Source organism: Monodelphis domestica, chromosome 1 (assembly GCF_027887165.1).
Source record: "Monodelphis domestica isolate mMonDom1 chromosome 1, mMonDom1.pri, whole genome shotgun sequence".
In the NCBI taxonomy this organism is placed as follows: Eukaryota; Metazoa; Chordata; class Mammalia; order Didelphimorphia; family Didelphidae; genus Monodelphis; species Monodelphis domestica.
The window spans coordinates 220,180,348-220,190,493 of NC_077227.1; the positions used below are offsets into that span (position 1 = coordinate 220,180,348).

Consider the following 10,146-nt stretch of genomic DNA (forward strand, 5'->3'; position numbering starts at 1 on the left):
TGTTATTTACAGCCATCTGACATACTTTCATGTGGTAGCTTCTTTCTCAGGAACTTAATTTAACTGTTATTTATTGATATACCATTGCCTTTGAAAGCTTCTACTGGCACAATTTATTATTAAAACTTTGGATTCCCAAAAATAAAAGTAAAAAAAAATGTAGGCAATTGGGATTGAGTGACTTGCCCAGAGTTATTTTTTAATTACAAAAAATGAAATTTAATTTCTCTTTAGTTTGATTCAAACATTGCTTTTAGTATGATACTGCCACCAGCTTTGCAGGGGGATGTTCATAGCAGTTCACATCTGCGGTTCTTCTTCGGTTCAGGAGGCTCCAGGGCAGCCAGTATTGCCTCATCAAATGCATACTTTAGGCCTTTCTGTGTAAGTGTAGACCACTCCACATATTTGACAGCCTTCAGATGTCTAGCCAGCTTTTCAGCAGTTTCTGGAGTGATGGGCTTCTGTTTGTTCTTGGCAAGTTTCTTAATAGTAGAAGGGTCATCTCTGAGATCAATTTGGGTCCCAACAGCAAGAAAGGGGTCTTTGGACAGTGGTGAGTATTCTCTGGTACCCACTTTTCTTTTATATTTTCAAATGAGGATGGGGATACCACTGAAAATCAGACAAGAAACACATCTGTCTGTGGATAATTGAGAGAGGTCATAATCTGTTATAATCTTACTATCCTGCAGTATCAGACTCCAAGAGTGTATGGCTCTCCACCAATCATAACTGTGACTGCAGTTGTCAAACACCGTGGGTACATATTCAGATGGAAATTTGTTGGTGGTATATGAAAATTACCTTCAGCACCATCACCCACAACAACACAGTTAATAGTCTGCATTGCTGAAGTCTTTTTGTATCCACTTTCAATATTTCAAATCCAATGTAATCTCAGCTTCTCTGCTAGGGCATTGGCAGCATGAATTTAATCTTTTAAAAATTATTTCTTTTTAAAAATATAAATATAATAAATATAATTTAAAGTTTAAAATATATATTTGTGAATATAAAAATAACACATTTAAAAATGTGTTAAAAACACACATTTTAACAAAATGTAATTAGGAGAACTGATATTCTGGATCTAATAGTAATCAACAGGAAGTTACTGAAGGATAAATTATAGGAATATTGGACAATAAGTGACTTCCACCATCTTAAAAATATGATTGAGAGTGGGGAGTCCAAATGTAGTGTGATGTGCTTTATTTAATCTGAGATAATAGACTTTGCAGGGATAAGAGTGATTTTATATCCTCAAATTCTATAGGTGAATCAGTGTAAAAAGAGTGAGAAAACTTAGGAAAGCAATTCTAGAAATGTAGATGCAAATAATTACAATTATGAGGAATGGAAAAAGCTATGTGAAAGCATTAATGTAGGTACAAGAAGAACATCTCAACCAAGAAGTGGAGATAGAAGTAAGGATAGGCAATAGTAGAATAATACAAAGATGAAACACATATAAGAATTAATACTAAAGATAATTGAAAGCTGGAAGTGAATGTTGAGACAATAAAAAGGATTTTATGCAAAAAATGGTTCATGAGGCATATTTTTGGACACAGTGAGATAAATTGTTTTACTTGATACAAAGGACATAGGTTTTAATCTTAGTAATTATTATTATTTTTATATTTGTAATTAACAATAATTTAAAAATCAATTAAAATATTTCATTAAAATGGGAGGGATATAAAACAGTCCCACTCCACAAGGTCAATGTGATAATAATGGATATTCCACGAAAGGCAAACTACTAATCAATTCTTTTGTTTGTTTCCTCAATCAAGAAGAATGAATTTTAGATGATAAATGACTGAGAAAAATGTTCATAATGAGTTAAATCCCAAATAAGTGAGATTTCAGTTTAATTAAAAACTAGGTACTCTTCAAGAGTTCAAGTTGCTAGGCCCATATAAACTACAAGTTGAAATATTGAAATAGCTGGTAGATGTTACTTTATTGTGGCTGTTGTTCAGTTATTCAGTCATGTTCAAACCTTCATTATTCTATTATGGGGTTTTCTTGCCAAAGTTAATAGAATGGTTTTCATCATTTTCCTCTCTAGTGGATTAATGCAAACAAAGTTTAAGTGATTTGCCTGGAGTCAAGCATCTAGAAATTTTATTTGATATTAGAGGTAATATGAAACCATTAGAGTTTTTTTAATCAGAAGACAGTATGAATTCTTTTATAACTTCTGTTGCTTATAGATAGAACACTTCAAGTACAAATATTCTATATGCTATATCATGCTTTTCAATACTACCTCACAAATGGATAAAGAAACAATTAGGCCCAGCTGATTCCCTGTAAAATAAAGAATAAATATGAAAATATGTGACTAAGATTTAATACTATGACTTCAAAAGGGGCACATGTTATGTGAAAATGAAAAAAAAATAAAGTGAATATCCTTCCTGCACAGGTATAGATTATTATGCTCTCTAAATCAACCCACCTTTCATTAACTAATTAAATTAAATTAAATAATATTTCATTCAATATCCTCAGAAAATTATGTTATCAAAAAAAACATAGCAGAAAAAAGACATGGAGGTAAGGAAGGCAATGGAAAGGAGATATTTAATCATATAACAGATAGATTTGTTAGAAATAAAAACAAAGTCTATGTCCACTAAAATTTGTCAAAAAATGAAGATCAGAGGCAGCATAAGTAAAGATTATTAAAAGTCCCTTTATAGATTGGACTCATGATATCATAGAAATGAAAGAGTTTATGAAAGCAATAGTATGTATAAAGAGAGATATTTTTGATTATTTAGATAACAAATAAGGATTTTTTTAAGATTCTTAGACAAAATGGAAAAAAAAAGAAAGGAAAGGTAAAAAAAACCTTGAGTATAGAAAGATAGAAAAGGAAAGAGGAAAAGAGAGACAGAATCAGAGTGACACAGAAAGACAGAGAGCAAGATAGAAAGAGAAACAAGAGTTAACTTTAGGAAATAGTAATTGTGCAGGGCAATAGGACAGAAGTCAGCAGTGCAAAAACTTTTGTGTAAGCAAAGAAGACTGTAGAAATTATTTAGGAACTTTAGAGAGGATAGCCTGGGAACATAAGAAATAGGCGAGTGGAAGAAAACAAAAACTTTACAAAAATGAGCTTAAATTTGAGTGGATTGATTTACCTATACAAAGAAAAAAGAAAGAATAGCTTTTTAAAAAATTCTAAACAATATAATAATATATTTCATCATACAAATATACTTTAAAAGATGGACATATAAAGAATAAAAATGAGGTCATGGAAAATTATCTCATGCTTCAGAAAACCAAAGTAGGAGTAGTTGCAATGATATTTGCAGACAAGATGATAATAAAGATAAATCATGTGAGGAGGCAGAAATACTATGTTATTTTAAAGGACAGAAAATTTAAAAATAACATTTAAAGCATTTGTGTAATAGATTGAATAATGTCTAGTTTCTTAAGAAAAAATAAAGGTAGGCAAGCTGTAAAAACAAAATATTGATAGTTACAGAAATAATAAGATAATATAAATTAGGGTTTTTTCCCCCTCAAAGACCTAGATAAATCCAGGAGAAAGCTGAATGAAAGGAATACAAAGCTAGGCAAATTATGTGAAAATAGCTTTGAACTATTAATGTTGATTTGATAAATGGGAATATTAAAGGAGGTATACTTTTATTTTTTTCCTTTTTTTATTTAGAATATTTTTTCATGGTTACATGATTCGTGACTCCCCCCACCTCACTCTTTCCTCCCACATCCCAAAGCCAACAAACAGTTCCACTGGATTATATATATATATCATATTTCAAAACCTATTTCCATGTTATTCATATTTGCAGTAGAGCATTTCTTTAACATCAAAATCCTAATCATATCCCTAATGAACTACATTGTTCAATCATATATTTTTCTAGTGCATTTCTGTTTCCACAGTTCTTTCTCTGGATGTGGATAGCATTCTTTCTCATAAGTTCCTCTGGATTGTTCTGGGTCACTGTATTGCTGCTAGTAGAAAAGTTGGTTACTTTAGATTGTGCCACAGTATCAGTCTCAACCACGTTCTTCTGATTCTGCTCCTTTTGCTCTGTATCAATTGCTGAAGGTCACTCCAGTTCAAATGGAATTCCTCCAGTTCATTATTCCTTTCAAAACAATAATATACCATCACCAACATATACCACAATTTATTGAGCCATTCCCCAATCGATGGAGACTCCCTCATTTTCCAATTTTTTCGCTACCACAAAGAATGCAGCTATAAATATTTTTGTGCAATTCTTTTTTCCTTACTATCTCTTTGGAATACAAACCCAGAAGTGGTATGGCTGGATCAATGGGCAGGCAGTCATTTAAAGTCCTTTGTGCATAGTTCCAAATTGCTGTCCATAATGGTTGGACCAATTCATAACTTCATCAACAGTGTATTAGTGTCCCAATTTTGACATATCCATACCACTATTTAATGCTTTCCTTTGCTGCCATTTTGGCCAGTCTGCTAGGTGTAAGGTGATACTTCAGAGTTTTAATTTGTACTTATCAAATCAGGAGGGATTTAAAACATTTTTTCATGTGCTTATTAATAGTTTTGATTTCATCATGTGATAACTGCTTATTCATGTCCTTTGACCATTTGTTGATTGGGGAATGGCTTGAGTTTTTTTTTTTTATATTTGACTTAGTTCCCTATATATTTTGGAAATTAATTAAACCGTTGTCAGAGAATTTTGTTATAAAAATGTTCTCCCAGTTGTTGTTTTCCTTCAAATCTTGGTTGCATTGGTTTTATTTGTACAAAACCTTTTTAATTTGATATAATCAGTCATTTATTGGCCTAGAAGTACCAGATCTTAAACTGTATTATAAAGCAGTGGTGATAAAAACAATATGGTACTGATTAAGAGACAGAAGGGTGGATCAATGGAATAGACTAGGGGTAAATGATCTCAGTAAGTTAGTGATTGATAAACCCAAAGACCCCAGCTTTTGGTACAAGAACTCAGACAAAAAAAAATTGCTGGGAAATTTGGAAAACAGCATGAGAAAAAATAGGTTTAGATCAACATCTTAAACCATATACCAAGATAAATTCAAAATGGGTAAATGACTTAAATATAAAGAGTAAAATCATAAATAAATTAGGTGAATATAGAATAGTATACTTGTCAGATCTGTGGGAAATGAAGGAATTTAAGATCAAGCAAGAGATAGAGAATATGCATAATATAAAAAGAAGATACACATTTCAAGGAATCCTGTGGTATAATCAGCAAAAGTTTCTATACAGAGAGATTATCACCTTTTTCTTTGGAAACATAACTATTTTAAAGGAATCAACAGAGTAAATAAGATAATGGAATAAAATGTAACTTTAGTCAGATAACATTTGATATTCTTGCCAAGCAGAAAGATATATGAGGGTGATATTAATATAGTATAAAAATTAATTTAAAATTTTCACCATAGAGGTTTAGTTTTTTAAACAGAATTATTTCTTAAAATAGAAATCAGGCAATGAAGGGGGAAATGGTTTAATGAAAAAAAAATGTATACAGCATAACTGAGACAGATGATCCCAAGAACAATGTTTAAGGATGGAATTGGTAGGACAACAGAGGGAACATGGAAATTTCTAAATTTCTATAATGAAGTGTTTTATCTAATGAACATAGTGGAATCACTATGCTTTTACCCTAATATTATAGCCACATTCATGATAGTTGAAGAATTAAATACTATTGAAGAAAGGAAAAATAGAGGAAACTGAACCAGAACAAAAATTATCAGAACAAGCCCATATTTGAGGCAACCCAATTTTGAAGACTTTGATGCATCAATTTTCAACATAGCATAAAAAGGAAAAATTGGTGAATGATTGGAAAAATCAAAATTATAACTAATTAAAAGGTGAATAAGGAGATATCAATATTTATTTAATCTAAAACATTTATATCTTTATAGTCACATAATTCATTAAAGAGGATTCAATATTCTATTTTTCATATTATATTTTTATTAAAATGTAGCATATTCATTTGAGAAAATACTTTCTTCTAGAAAGGTTTATCCTACATATATTATATATAATGAAGATATCTGGATGAGTTCCAGTAGCTAGAAGTACCTCCTAGATAAAACCCATAATCCTTCAAAAGACAGCCCAACTATAGGAACAAGAAAAATCAACTTGATGAAAAATGCTAATTTTCATAAAGCTGTTCCATCAGTACAGATAACTTGTATATTGAGAATGAAGTGAATCCAGAATTGAATAGAGGCAGCAGCCTGGACTATATTTCATTTAAAGAAATGCACAGTGCTTTCAATGGCCCAATCTCTTTTTTAAAACAATAACCAGAACCAAAACCACACAAAAAATCTTATTTTAACAATTATGATTTTCTGGTGATATTAATAATGACAGTTATAATAAAGAAAAGAAAAATTATTTCTATTTTATATAATCATTTAAGGTTGGTATATACATACCCAGATATTAAATCTCATTCATGTTAATATTTTTAATAATAATATCTAGCACATTAATGTTTGCTCCCAAAAATCTCATTTTATCCTCACACTTTAGAAAACAGAAACTAGTATAATACTTATTTTAAAAATAAGTCAGTCAGAAGTTAAGTGACTTTCTCAGAGTCACAAAGCTAGTAAATGGCTGAAGACAAATTTGAATGTGGGTCATTCTTCCTGATTTAAGGTCCAGTGTTATATCCACTCTACCACCTAGCTGCCTATTATAAGACTACAAATCATAATGTATCAACTCTCTAAGAAATCAAAATGGCAGGTCAGTATAAGAATGATGAAAGATGTATGGTTCATATAAATAGGGGACAGCATATTACTGGTATTGAGCATGGAAAAAAAAACAATAAAAGATTACATTAAAAAGATGTATTCAAAGGCAGAGGAAGTGAACCATTCATAAAGTAAGATTGAAAACTAACATGTTCAAAGATTATTTGTTTTATAGGTGACCTTGTAATACCAGAGACCTCAACAAAGATTTTTAGCACATTAAGTGGACATGTAGGATAAATCATTCCTATGAACACTTTATGGTAGAACATAAATTGTAGCAGATAGGTGGGATGGTGGTTAGATAGGCCTGGAATAAGGAAGACTCAACTTCTTGAGTTCAAGTCTGGCCTCAGACAGTTATCAGAGGTGTGACAGTGATCATGTTACTTACTCCTGTATGTCTCAGTTTCCTCATCTGCAAAAAGAACAGAATAAGGAAATGGCAAACTGCTCCACTCTCTTTTCTAAGAAAATTCCAAATCACATTAAAAAAAAGAATGAGATACAACTGAAACAATTGAAAAACAAATAGGCAACATTCTATGTAAATTGGAAGGTATGAATGAGTTGCAGTCTACATCTGATGAAAACACTCTCCCATTGATAAAAATGGGTTCTACTAAATTATTGAAATATTGGTTCAGAGAACATAGAAGGTAATATCTCCAATATATTTGCCATTAGTCAAATCACATCTAAAATATTGACATTGTGTTCAGTTCCAGATGCTACATTTTATAAAGTTTAAGATTGCCATATTGACACACTGGAGAGGATACGAACAGTGATGGCTAAGATGTTAAGGAATTTTTAGATGAAGATATGTACATAAATGAAGTGCCCCCAATTGTCTAGCTTATCAAAAAAGAAGATTTATGTGAAATATAATTGCTGTCTTTTAAATATCTTAAAGGCCAAGTTGCTGCATTCATGAAAATGGTGTGGAGTGGGAGGTGACCTACCTATATGCTTCTTTCATATCTATATAATATCAAGAGATCTAGAGGAAGATCTTTAGCACACAGGATAAACTATGAAAGATTTATAAAAGGACATGGAGAAGAATTACATAAAGTGAAATGACAGAGATAGATTGTGATGTGCACTTTGATTTACATCAGTGAGATCATATATTCTTCAAAGCAGAAGTCATGTGAAATATCTTAGTTCTATTTGACCCAGAGAACAAAAATTAAAGTAATGGGTAGAAGATGCAGAAGTGCTTATTTAGACTGAATACAAGGAAATATTTCCTATTAATATCTCTGCATCATAGATTTAGAGCTAGAAGGAAACTTATAGGTTATTGAGTCCAAACTCCCTATCTTACAGATGAAGAAACTTCAGCTCTGAGTGGATCAATAGCATACCCAGAGCCACACAGCTAGTACATATGAGGAAGTAAAAAAACCCAAGTTTTCCTCATTCCAAGTTTTATATTCTACTAGACTAAAATGCCTCAGAGCAGAATTTGCTCAAAAGTTCAATGGAATGTCTTAGAATCTATTGAATTTGTCTTCATTAGGGGGTCTTCAAGAAAAAGCTAAAGGAATGTTATATAAAGAAATATATGTATAGAGTTAAACTCAATCTTTCCAACTCTGAGATTTTGTGATTGAATTTGCTACTTATTAATCTCTGATAAAAGAATAAGTAAGAATCAAAACTAACAATATTTTGAGAGTTTGGTTTGTTTTTTTCTGGTTATGTGTTGTTATTATTATTGTCTGGTAGATTTCATTGGTTTTGTGGGTAGAGGACAAATCTGTTAAGTAATAGTTATCAATGATCTGTGCTAGCTTTGTATCGTATCACTTGATTCTATGGCGACCTGGTTTTCAACCTTGTTTATGGACTGAGATGTATTCCAATATATTCTTTCTCGTTCTTACCTTGCCTGAGATGGACTTTGAAAATCCAACCAAACAAACCAATGATTAATGAGAGATAGAACTTATTGGACTTGAAGGACAAATGCTTGCTTCACCAGTTAAGTGAATGAGCTAATCAAAAAAGAGAAGAGCAGGGCAGGGGAGAACAGGAAGAGAAACGGATGCCATGAAACTACAGATTTGCTTCAAGTGATGAGCTGAACTGTTAACTTTTCATTTACTGCTTCACAAACTTGACTCGACCTTTATCTGTGATAGGAATAATGGATCAGTTGTTTAAAAAATCTCAAATTAAATTTCTTCTCCCCCCCCTCTCTCTTTCTCTCTCTCTCTCTCTCTCTCTTCTCTCTTTCTCTGACTCTCTCATCTCCATCTGTCTCTTTCTCTGCTCTGTCTGTCTCACTCCCTTTTCTTCCCTCTCTCTTGTATTATTGCAGCATTTTCACATGAAATGCTTCACATTAACCTCCAGTTTTACTAAAACTCTTTTACTTCCACAGTTACAGAATTCTACTATACAATAGTATCTGGACTATGTTTTCAGAGAATCCACATTTAAGATGTTCAGGCAGAATGATTTGCTAGAAATTTGAAGTGTGCCCTTCCTATCCCCACTGATTTCTGAATTTCTTATTAATTCAATTAAAAGAAGTGTATTGATGTGATCGAGTGTATTCATGATGGAATTCTAATGATATCAGAAATTCATAGCTTAGAAAGGAGTCACGGTGCAGTAGAAGGAGTATTAGACCAAAAGTGAGAGGATCTGGATTCATATCCCAGCTCTGTCACCTATTACCTATGTGACCTTGAAATAACACAACTTTCCTCTGAATGTAGAAGACATAAAGACTGAAAAAAACTGGAAAGGAACATTTTTAACTGTTATTATTACAAGTTACTTTGTTTCCTGGGACTCATTTCTTCTTTTGAAAAAGCAGTGTTTGTATTAGATGAACTATAATGTTACTTATATCTTTAAATATGCTATTTCATTACTCCATTTTTTATAATCATAGAATGTACTCCAGTTTGTATGTATCCTCTTGAAAATGCAGCTCCAGATACTACCACGAAATTAGTCATCTCTCTCAACATTTTCCAGTGACAAATAGGCAAGCATATAATTTAACTTCATTTAATTGATTGATAAAAATAACATAGGGAAAAACAGCCAGGTAAGAATTTAATTTTCAATATAATATTTATTTAACAAAATGCTACAGAGATTGTACTAGTTACAGAAATATATGAATTGGATATGATAGATCTGACTTTCCTTTCATTCTTTTCTTTCTTCCCAAATTGTGGGGTCAATAATTATACAATAGAATTCATAACAAAAGACCTTACCCCAAGTTCTAGTTACAACTTAACCAACTAACCTTAAAGCAAATCATTTTATTTTGCTGAAAATCCATTTTATCCTTTG

General features: G+C 31.6%; 1 pseudogene; it reads right to left on the bottom strand.

The window, feature by feature from the left end:
• Window positions 1-278: 278 nt before the first annotated feature.
• Window positions 279-917, bottom strand: LOC100015114 (cell division control protein 42 homolog; annotated as a pseudogene).
• Between the last annotated feature and the right edge of the window lie 9,229 nt (window positions 918-10,146).